The following is a 12,156-nucleotide window of genomic DNA, read 5'->3' on the forward strand; positions in this document are numbered from 1 at the left end:
CCTGCAACGCATAGAGAAGCACAGAGGCCCAGTCATAACATCACTGGTCTAAAATAAAGTTTGTAATGAAAATGGAAAAGTCTTATTTAAACATTTCATAAGCATGTGGATGAGGTGGGGGAAGGAAGAACCGGGGAAGTCAAAATAGAAGCAGATTAAACTTCAGCAGTAAAGGAAACTGGCAGACCCAACAGCCACCAAATATGTTTCCAGTTTTAAAATACAGACATTTTAATAAACGTTCGCTGCCCCGTCACTTCTAATTACTCGGTAACTTTTTTCCTGCCTAGAAGCCAATATGAAGAATGGCAATTTTTGTTTTTCTCTCCGTTTAAATAAAATCTTAAAGCATACAATCTGCACTTTTTTTTTTTTAAATCCATTTTTTGCCGTCAACCTCAGAACATTTCTCCCATCCTTTATTGTGAAATATTTACATCCTCTCCCACTGACCACAATAAAAAAAGAAGGCGGCTTTGTTTTCCCAGACTTCTGCGCCTATAAAACGGCCGTTTTACGCTGACACTGTGAGAAGACGAGTTTGTTTAGTTTTGTGGCCGGGGCTATGTATCATTAGTTCGCGGTGTGGTGGGGGCTGGGGCTTAACGACGGGGGATGCAAATGTCCTTGGACATTTCAAGAAATGTTGATGACCCAAACATAGGTTTCAACTATCTGTCTGTCTCTCCTTCACAACTGTAATTTTTTTCTGGTTCAATGTACAGGTTTGCAATATGGAGGAGACAAGTTATGGCACAAGAGCTTGCACCCCATCCAGTTAATCTTGCTAAGGGGTGGTTGCATAAGAAGGTCGGGGGCTTTGTGTTGCCCTGGTGGTTGAATAGGAAGGTAGGGGGCTCTGTGGCCTTGTGGTGGCTGCAGGGGAAGGTATGGGATCCTGTGGCATTGTGGTGGTTAGATCGGAAGGTAGGGGGCTCTGTGCCGTTGTAGTGGTTGAATGGGAAGGTATGGGATTCTGTGGTATTGTGGTGGTTAGATAGGAAGGTAGGGGGCTCTGTTGCATTGTGGTGGTTGGATAGAAAGGTGGGGGGGGGGGGGCTGTGCCATTGTAGTGGTTGAATGGGAATGTAGGGGATTCTGTGGCATTGTGGTGGTTAAATTGGAAGGTAGGGGGCTCTTTTACATTGTGGTGGTTAGATGGGAAGGTAGGGAGTTCTATGGCCTTGTGGTGGCTGCATGGGAAGGTAGGGGACTCTTTGGCCTTGTGGTGGTTGCATAGAAAGGTAGGGGGCTCTGTGGTATTGTGGTGGTTGCATAGGATGGTAGGGGGCTCCGTGGCATTGTGGGGGTTGGATGGGAGGTAGGAGGCTCTGGCACACTGTGGTGGTTGTATGGGAAAGAAGGGGGCTTCCCGGCACTGTGGTGGTTCCATGGTAAAGTAAGGGGCTCTGTTGCATTGTGGTGGTTGGATAGAAAGGTAGGGGACTCTGTGTCATTGTAGTGGTTGAATGGGAATGTAGGGGGTTCTGTGGGATTGTGGTGGTTACATTGGAAGGTAGGGGGCTCTGTTGCATTGTGGTTGTTAGATGGGAATGTAGGGAGTTCTGTGGCCTTGTAGTGGCTGCATTGGAAGGTAGGGGACTCTGTGGCCTTGTGGTGATTGCATAAAAAGGTAGGGGGCTCTGCGGCATTGTGGTGGTTGCATGAGAACGTAGGGGGCTCTGTGTCATTCTGCTGGTTGGTTGGGAAGGTAGGGTGGCTCTGTGGTATTGTGGTGGTTGCATAGGTTGGTAGGGGGCTTCGTAGTATTGTGGTGATTGGATGGGTAGGTAGAGGGGTCCGTGGCATTGTGGGGGTTTTGAATGGGAGGTAGGAGGCTCTGGCACACTGTGGTGGTCATATGGGAAAGAAGGGGGCTTCCCAGCACTGTGGTGGTAGAAGGCTCTGTGGCATTATGATGGTTGGATGGGAAGGTAGGAGGTTCTGTGGCATTATGGTTCTTGGATGGGAAAGTTTGGGTGCTTTTTGGCATTGTGGTGGCTGCATGAGAAGGTAGGAGGCTCTGTGGCATAATGGTGAATGGATGGAAAGGTTAGGAGGCTCTGTGGCGTTATCATGGTTGGATGGGAAGATGGGGGTCTGTTACATGTTTGTAGTTGGATAAGAAGGCTGCAGGCTCTGGCACACTGTGGTGATTGTATTGGAAAGAAGGAGGCTTCCTGGCACTGTGGCGACTGCATGGGGGGGGGGGGGGGGGTGTGTCTGTGGTATTGCGTTGGTTAGATGGTGACAAAACCACCTCTCTATGTAAAAAGTGAATATTCACTTTCAAGTTAATTGAACATTTAGCTAGAAGGACGCCGTGAAAAGGACGTTTTCCCAGCAAGCATAAAACCACACAGCTGGAAGGAGTTAAACTTTCTGCTGGCTCTGCAGTTTTGGTCCGCAGTCAGCTGTACAGCACATAAACACCTCGCACCGCCCGCACTCCCAGGCTGGAGGCAGAAAAATACTAATTATTATCATCTCCAACCTCCTGGTACCCATCCAGCCAATCAGTGGCCTTTGTTCGGCTGGTCAAGTGATACTGTGTAATTACTAAGGGCTTTATGGAGATTGCAACCTATAGTTTTATGTAGGGGGGTTTGCGGGGTTCCAAATGGAAGTTTGGCTGGGAGTGGAAAAGCGTTAATTTGAACCTCAATGAAGCGTGTGTGGATTCCATGTGACTGATTCTGTATAAGGGGCTCTAGAGGGCCAACATTTGGCCTATTCTATGAGTTAAGAAGAAATTGCAGTGTATTTTAGGATGTACGCTGTCATTTTGATGCGACTTCCATATTAGTTAAAAGGCAAACAAAAATAGTTTGCAGTCACTTCTTTTTTTTACTTTTTTTTTTTAAAGTGTAAATATGGGCAGAAAAATGATTTGATAGCCCCCTATCTCACTTTGCAAGTGTTCAGGCTTCAGAATTGGCCCCCGGGGTGCTTAGTAATTGGATCTGGGTGGCATTGTGGCAAGAGAAGAGGGAGTCAGTAGTATTGTGGCGGCTGCATGAGAAGGATAGTGGGAAGACTGAAGCATTTTTATGTTGACTAGAAAAGGGGTCTGTGACATTTTTTTGCTATAGAGAGGGTGCTCTGTGGCAGTGTTGTGATTAATTAGGATAAGGGGGCTCTGTATCATTGTGTTGGTTGGATGGGAAAGGAGGCGACTCTATGGCGCTGCATTCGAAGGAAAGGGGGCCCTGGGCTTCTACTCTGGTGGTTGGATGGGAACGAAGAGGGGGCTCCATGGAACTATGGGGCTTGAATGAGAAAGGAGAGGGCTCTGCTATACTGTGGTGGTTACATGAGAAGGGAAGCTCTGTGGCATAGCGCTGATTTAATGGGAAGGGATTGAGCTTGATGACACTGTGATGGTTGCATGGGGGGGGGGGGGGGGGCTCTGTTTTGGTTGGATAGAAAGGAAGAGGTCTCTGTGGCACTATGATGGTTATATAAGTCTCTGTGGCACTGTGATAGTGGAATGGGAAGAGAAGGGGTGCTATGGAGAACTGAGGTGGTTGTATGGGTATGGAGGAGGTCCTAAGGTTCTGTGGTTGTTCCATGAGAAGGGAGAGGGCTCTGAGGCAGTGCTGTGGTTAATTGGGAGAAGGGGTCTCTATAGCATTGTGTTGGTTGGATGGGAAGGGAGGGGGCTCTATGGCACTGTGGGGCTCACATGAGAATGGAGAGTGATACTGTGGTGTTTACACGGGGAAAGGGAGATCTGTGGCATTGTGTTGCTTTGGTAGGAAGTGAAGGAGCTCTGTGGCCTTGTGCTGATTTGATGGAAAGGGATGGGGCTTTGTGACACTGTGGTGGTTGCATGAGATGGGAGGTAGGCCTTGTTTTGGTTGGATGGCAAAGAAGAGGTCTCTGTGGTACTGTGGTGGTTGCATGGGAAGAGAAGAGGCTCTGTAGTTCTGCAGTTGTTGCATGGAAAGGGAGGAGGCTTGATGGCACTGTGGTGGTTGCATGTGAAGACAGATGGCTATGTGGCGCTGATGTTAATGCATGGGAAGGGAGGGGATTCTGTGGTACTGTGGCTGCTTACATGGGGAAGGAGGCAGGGGGGGCACTCTGTATCATTGTGTTGGTTGGATCTGGGTGCTGCATGAGGAGGAGGAAGAGAGCGGGCTCTGTGACATGGTGGTGATAGTACAGGGGGCCTCTGTGGCATTGTGATGGTTGGATAGGAAGGGAGGGGCCTCTGTAGCACTGTGTTGGTTGGATGGGAAGAGAGAATTCTTTGTGGCATTGTGTTGGCTGAATGGGAAGAGAGGGGACTCTGCAGGACAATGGTGATTGCATGAGGAGGAGGAAGGAAGCAGGCTCTGTGACATGGTGGTTCTAGCACAGGGGGGCTCTATGGCACTGTGGTGGTTGGATGGGAAGGGAGGGGGTTCTGTGGCACTGTGGTGATTGGATGGGAAGGGATGGGGCTCTGTGGCATTGTGGTGGTTGGATGGAAAGGGAGGGGGCTCTGTGGCACTGTGTTGGTAACGTGGCATGGCTCTATGGCACTGTGGTGGTTGGAAGGGAAGGGAGGGGGCTCTGTGGCACTGTGGTGGTTGGATGGCAAGGGATGGGGGCTCTGTGGCACCATGGTGGTAATGTGGTGGGGCTCTATGGCACTGTGGTGGTTGGATGGGAAGGGAGGGAGCTCTGTGGCACTGTGGTGGTTGGATGGGAAGGGAGGGGGCTCTGTGGCACTGTGGTGGTTGGATGTTAAGGGAGGGGGCTCTGTGGCACTGTGGTGGTTGAATGGGAAGGGAGGGGGCTCTGTGGCACTGTGGTGGTTTGATGGGAAGGGAGAAGGCTCTGTGGCACTGTGGTGGTTGGATGGGAAGGGAGGAGGCTATGTGGCACTGTGGTGGTTGAATGGGAAGGGAGGGGGCTCTGTGGCACTGTGGTGGTTGGATGGGAAGGGAGGAGGCTCTGTGGCACTGTGGTGGTTGGATGGGAAGGGAGGAGGCTCTGTGGCACTGTGGTGGTTGGATGGGAAGGGAGGAGGCTCTGTGGCACTGTGGTGGTTGGATGGGAAGGGAGGAGGCTATGTGGCACTGTGGTGGTTGAATGGGAAGGGAGGGGGCTCTGTGGCACTGTGGTGGTTGGATGGGAAGGGAGGAGGCTCTGTGGCACGGTGGTGGTTGGATGGGAAGGGAGGAGGCTCTGTGGCACTGTGGTGGTTGGATGGGAAGGGAGGAGGCTCTGTGGCACTGTGGTGCTTGGATGGGAAGGGAGGAGGCTCTGTGGCACAGTGGTGGTTGGATGGGAAGGGAGGAGGCTCTGTGGCACTGTGGTTGGATGGGAAGGAAGGGGGCTCTGTGTCACTGTGGTGGTTGAACAGGAAGGGGGTAACTAATTCTGTTTAAATGAGTAGTGAGAAACGAGAAAACCCATCCATCAAAAGCAAACTGTATCCAGCATGTGGTGAATTGAAGACCTATTGCAAATAAACCTGACCATTTAAAAAAACAATTTTTGGCCACATCCACATCCAATTTTTGGCCACATCCACAGTTTGGTGAAATATGCTAAGCCCATCAGCATATTTCCCATGTCCTGGTGCTCTGGGTGGATTGGGATTCTGGCATTGTCTCGACTTAAATCTACTTTAAATCACAACACCAGCCGAAAAAGTTTTAGAGAGAGTGGGGCTGGGTTAGAACATCATGTCAGGTCTAATGAAGGTTTATATAGGACAAGGCAGGTCAATGCATCAAGCTCAGACCTCTGCTGTCACACCCGAGCAGTAGAATCGCACGAGGTAATGTATAACATGGAGGGGGTCTTATTTTCACCAAGCCGTCAAAATAGCAGACACGTTTCACATAGCAGCTGTCTGCGGCCAAGGCTGATCAGAGAATGTGGTCTATGGTGGGGGCTCTGGCCCACTCAGTCAGACGCGAGTCCTTGAACTTGTGGATTCCCAGCTGGCGATGGGGGGGGGGGGGGTTTGGGGTTGGATGTAGAAGCCTTGTTGACACTTTGACATCAGAAGAATGACAGTTTGCACGGGGCCACTTCCATGTCTTTTATGGGCTGCTGACATTCCTGGCGATAAAGTGTCACCGCTCATAATAATGAAGCCGTTTTGCACCTTCCCCTTCTGTTCTCGCCATTACAGCGCCATTCCAGAAAGAAAGACTTGGTCTAGGGGACTGGGAATGCATCTGTAGTTATGGCAGCTAAGTCAAGCAGTGAGACAAATTGAGTAGATTTAAAAACTTTATTGCCCTGTATACACGGTTGGATTTTCCGACGGAAAATGTGCGATCGGATCAGGTTGTCGGAAAATCCGACCGCGTGTGGGCTCCATCAGACTTTCTCCGTTAGATTTTCCGACGCACAAAGTTTGAGAGCAGGATCTAAAATTTTCCGACAACAAAATCCGATCGTATAAATTCTGCTCAGAATAAACTAATGCCCTGTACACACGGTCAGAAATTCCGACGTAAAAGGTCCGATCGGATTATGTTGTTGTAAAATCCGATCTTGTGTGGGCTCTATCGGACTTTTTCTGTCTGAGAGCAGGATCTAAAATTTTCAGACAAAAAAATTGTAGAGTATTCCGACGGGCAATGTGCCACGCATGCTCAGATCAAATTACGAGACCAAAGCTATTGGTTACTAGCCTCTACATAGTCCCGTCGTACCCAACGAACGTCACCACTTTGCGAGTGATCGGATTTTCCGACAACTTTATCCGACCGTGTGTATGCAACACCAGTTTCAGAAAAAATCTGATGAATTTTGTGGTCGGAATGTCCGACCGTGGGTACAGGGCATAAGAGACGAAAGCTATTGGCTACTGGCCCGTTTATAGTCATGACGTTCGTGTTTTACGTCACCTCGTTCAGAACGATCAGATTTTCTGACAACTTTGTGTGACTGTGTGTATGCAACACAAGTTTCGGCAAAAATCCGCTGGAAAAAAAATGATTTTGTGGTCGGAATGTCCGACCGTGTGTACAGGGCATAAGGGGCCACAGTATGTCTACTGAGGGCCACACCCACTTCATTTCAGAAAAAAATAAAAAAACTTTGCTATTTAAAGTGAAAGGAAACCCCAACTACTGTATAGCTATTCTAAAAAAATGTTCCTACCCCCCTTCTTTTTATACAGGTTAGGCAGGATAGGTAAGAGATCTGTGTGTGGGTGCCGGGCGGGGCCTACTCACCCTGAATGTAGGGGTACATTTCTCCGTGCATGTGCTCATCAATGCCCGGGACCAGGCAGGGCCGTGCTCATGTGAGGATCAACCATTATGGTGGTACCCCGGCTTAGAGATGAGCCGTACACCATGTGCAGTAGTATAACATACAGGGGGTTATTTACTAAAGGAAAATCCATGACATGTGAAGGACCTAACCCACAGTCGCTTAAACATAATATCCCACCCCTCCAAATCCCCTCATAAATTACATGACAAGATTTTGGAGTAAATGGCCTTGACGGGCCTTTTATTAACAATTACTTTAAAATTAAATAAATAACATTTTAAATAACTCTTAACCCAACTTTTATGTCCTTTTTGGGGTCTTCGAGGGTAACACACACCACTGGTCACTGCCACAAACTTCTTTTTAACTTTAGGCCTCCAGTCGCAAGCCCCCCGGACCCGGAGACGGTACTCAACTTTCGCAGTGACCTACCTTTTACTCCTTCCAGGTTAACCCCTCGTTAACCAGAAGGTACCCGATAACCCCATCCACATATGGGTACCACCATGTTAACCCCATACCACAGATGGGTACCAACCATGTTAACCCCATACTACAAGATGGGTACCAACCATGTTAACACCATACTACAAGATGGGTACCAACCATGTTAACCCCATACCACATATGAGTACCAACCATGTTAACCCCATTCACCTTAACCCCATACCACAGATGGGTACCAACCATGTTAACCCCAATTACGTTAACCCCATACCACAGATGGGTACCAACCATGTTAACCCCATACCACAGATGGGTACCAACCATGTTAACCCCATACTACAAGATGGGTACCAACCATGTTAACCCCATACTACAGATGGGTACCACCATGTTAACCCCATACCACAGATGGGTACCAACCATGTTAACCCCATACTACAAGATGGGTACCAACCATGTTAACCCCATACTACAAGATGGGTACCAACCATGTTAACCCCATACCACATATGAGTACCAACCATGTTAACCCCATTCACGTTAACCCCATACCACAGATGGGTACCAACCATGTTAACCCCATTTACGTTAACCCCATACCACAGATGGGTACCAACCATGTTAACCCCATACCACAGATGGGTATCAACCATGTTAACCCCATACTACAAGATGGGTACCAACCATGTTAACCCCATACTACAAGATGGGTACCAACCATGTTAACCCCATACTACAAGATGGGTACCAACCATGTTAACCCCATACTACAAGATGGGTACCAACCATGTTAACCCCATACCACAGATGGGTACCAACCATGTTGTATATGCATATAACATCCATATTCTCCTCCTCCAAAGACCCAACCACTGCCACGGGCTGTCCTTACCACCCCTATTATAATTAACCATACTCGCGAGGGTGGGTGGGAATCTTCTCCTCTGCGGCTCACTACTGATGTCACTCACCCTCCTTCCTCCTAGCTTCCTAACCCGAGCGCCTCCCCTGCTCTGGCCACTCCCCTTTTCTCAAAGGGGACAAATTTTCCTTCCCAAAAGCATGACTGTGCTGTCCACACCTGTCATGCCGTCCCTACGCTTATCCTTTTCTCTCCTTCTGCTCCGGGACTCTCTTTTTGTACTGAAAGTGGTTTTGCCTTTCGTAAATAACCCCCACAGAGTTCCTCTGTGCAGCATACTGTCTTGTGTTACTACACACCCTTGATTGATGTTACATTTAGGTGGGACACTGTTGAGCACATGTCCTCTTCACCAGTCCAGCGTACCTTTGCCCCCTCGCTCCCAGTGACCAAATGGGGTCCCACCAACCACCTAGTGCGGACCTCATGCGTGTTCTCTCTCAACTCCTTCACTCTCCCATACCTTGCGTCTAGATACGTCTCTGTACTGCAGGTTCGGTCCCAGACACTTTTTCGGGAACCGACCACTAGGGAAGGAGCCAGAACACCAACCCTGCACTATTGGAAGACCTATCACCCTTGCCAGGTACCACGCTTTACGACTGGCAGTTAACCTTATGTTGTGGCCTGGCTCCATATACTGTTATGCTTTACAAAGCCTGCTCCTTAGATACACCGTTTATCACCATGCACCCCTTTGAATGACCTCAGACCAGGCTTGAAACAATAAGCAGCCCTAACTAATTAATGCAGGCTGCCCAGGTTCATACCTTACAGAGAAGCAAAGTCCATTCAACAAGAGCCCAGTGATGGTAGGTTCCTAGTCCAGGTAGAATCTCAGCAGGGTGACCCAAGAGGGGGCCACATGCTCCAACAGGCCTACATGGTGCAGCAGACCTTCCTCTGTAAATCCCATGTGGAAGAAAGAGTGAGCTCTGAGCCCCCCCCCTTGTATTTGTGTAGTTTGCCACAGGGGGCAGGACTCAGAAAGCCCGGGAAAGAGTCTAGACACAGTTAACCCCTTCCCACCCTGGGCACCTATAACTGTCTGCATCACTACACAGTGAAATGAAATACATTGAATGATACTCCAAAAGCACCTGATTACATGTGTACTTACCTCTTTTCAATCTCTGGTCTGGTCACATGAACCTGCAGCTCTGGGTAAGGGAGCGATGTGAATTCTAGGAGCCATGACGTCACACTGTCCTATATAGCCGGGGTCTCTAAATTTTCTAAACCAGGGGTCTCAAACTGGCGGCCCTCCAGCTGTTGTGAAACTACAAGTCCCATGAGGCATTGCAAGGCTTACAGTTAGAAGCCCACAAGTAGAGGCATGATGGGACTTGTAGTTTTCCAACAGCTGGAGGGCCGCCAGTTCTGAGACCCCCTGTTCTAAACAAAGGGCCAGTTTATTGTCCTTCAGACTTTAGGGGGCTCAGATTGTGGCCCGTGGGAGTTTAAACATTCCCATCATCAGTGGGAGTAAACATTTTCACAACCGGTCAGTGCGTGGAGGCTGGTGATCCATTTTTTTTGGAGGGCAGCAAACAAATCACCCGGCCCCTCCCGTGTTTGGTTGGTCAATCAATCAACTCCCCCCTCCCATCGCTCGCCCGTCCGCCCACCAGCCCCGCACTTAACCCACTTAGGTTGCGGGCAGCTTCGGTGGCTTCCCCCTGCGTCTCCTCCTTGGCGGCTTTCCCCCTGCTTATGCTCCCGGCCAATACGGTCGCTTATCCTATCGGGCCAATCGGGTCTCAAGATCTGCTTCCTGATTGGCCAGGAGAAGAAGCATGTAGACAATAGTGAATATTAATTCGCTATTGTCATACAACTGGGTGGGCTCGGGATGCAGTGCTCTGCCCCTGAGCCCACTCTTTTTGAAGCCAATTAGAGCCTTAAGCTCTAGTCATGTGCTTTAAAAAAAACAAAAAAAAAACATTGAAATCCATGCGTCCGGCACCCTGCATGTAGATTAGGGGCCGGGCGTATGAATTAGAGGGGCGGTGCCCCTGCGCCCCCTAATGGAGCGGTCTCCACTGCATTTGGTGTTAGGGGGAGGAATAGTGCTCCATCGTTGGTATCATAAGGATAGTGGTGCCCCATTGGTGGTGTAAATTGGCAGAATAGTGTCTCGTAGCAGTGGGAGTAATGGTGCCCCAAGGGCCAAGTAAAGGCAAGCAAGGGGCCGCATCCAACCCCTACGCCGCAGTTTGGAGACCACTGCTATAGGGCTTGGTGGGAAGGGGTGAATGATGGATTATTGAGTACAGAGCAATATTACTTTGTCTTCTGCCTGGTTTTTAATATCGAAAAATAGTATGAGACGAAATCTGTTCAAGAAAAAAAAAAAAAAGGAATAAAATTCTAGATAAAAAAAAATGAAAAAGAAAATTATATTTAGTAACGTTTGTCATATCTTCAGCATTTTTGTTGGGACCTCCCCAGCGCCCATTCCACTGATTCCTGAGCTGTTTCCTTGTTACAAATTAATAACATGTTCTCTGCTTTCATTGTAGATTCCCACCGCAACTTCTGACTCCGCGGCAGCTCCGACCCTGAAGAAAATCCTCAGGATTTAACCCCCTAACTCGATGACAGCCTGCAGGCCGAACGTTAAGGCTCCATGCACACTAGGTCAACCACTCGCTTACCGGGCACTTAAACCCCCCTCCTGTCCAGGCCAATTTTCAGCTTTGAGCACTGATTCACTTTCAATGACAATTGCGCGGTCATACAACACTGCACCCAAATTACATTTTTTTCCCACAAATAGAGCTTTCTTTTGGTGGTATTTGATCACTTCTGCGGTTTTTTATCTTTTGCTAAAAAAATGTAAAAAGACTGAATTTAAAAAAAATATAAAAATTATTATTTTTATTTTTTTATTTTTTTATATTTTGTTATAAAATTTTGCAAACAGGTAATTTTTCTCCTTCATTGATGTACGCTGATGAGGCGGTGTTCTGTCCAAAAATGTCCGACTATCAGATAGTGTCCAGGCGCAGTGCTTTTCGCAGTACGGAGCACAAGAAGATTCGGAAAATCTCAGAAGATGAACGCCGCTTGCGCCGTGAGTCCAGGTGCAAGCCCCACCATCCAAGTGGACAGAGGGCTGCACATAGTTAGAGGGCCCCTTGCGGGTTTGCTTCGCTCGCCACGCTTCGCTCGCCACGCTTCGGGCACGGCCTTGCTTTGCTCGCCACGCTTCGGGCACGGCCTTGCTTTGCTCGCCACGCTTCGGGCACGGCCTCGCTTCACTGGGCTCTTTTTATTCTCACTCTAAGTCCACTTGGATGGTGGGGCTTGAACCTGGACTCACGGCGCAGGCGCCGTTCATCTTTGGATATTTTTTGAATCTGCTTGTCATGTGTACTGTGCATGCGCAGTACACAGCAGACACTATCCGACGGGGGACACTATTTGACAGGACAGCGGCACTGATGGGCACCGATAGGTGGCAGTGATGGGCACTGATGGGTGGCAGTGATGGGCACTGATGGGTTGCAAAAATGAACACTGATAGGCAGCACTGCTAGGTGGCACTGATT

The 12,156-nt window shown here is 48.9% G+C and overlaps 1 protein-coding gene across 4 annotated transcripts in view; it reads right to left on the minus strand.

Annotated features, from left to right (window-relative positions):
- FGGY (FGGY carbohydrate kinase domain containing) overlaps positions 1-12,156 on the minus strand; it is a 381,065-nt gene that overhangs the window by 214,982 nt on the left and 153,927 nt on the right. The gene's annotated exons all lie outside the window — the stretch shown is intronic.

Source organism: Lithobates pipiens, unplaced genomic scaffold, assembly GCF_037356315.1.
Source record: "Lithobates pipiens isolate NorthernLeopardFrog02 unplaced genomic scaffold, aLitPip1_a1.2 Scaffold_23, whole genome shotgun sequence".
Taxonomy (NCBI): Eukaryota; Metazoa; Chordata; class Amphibia; order Anura; family Ranidae; genus Lithobates; species Lithobates pipiens.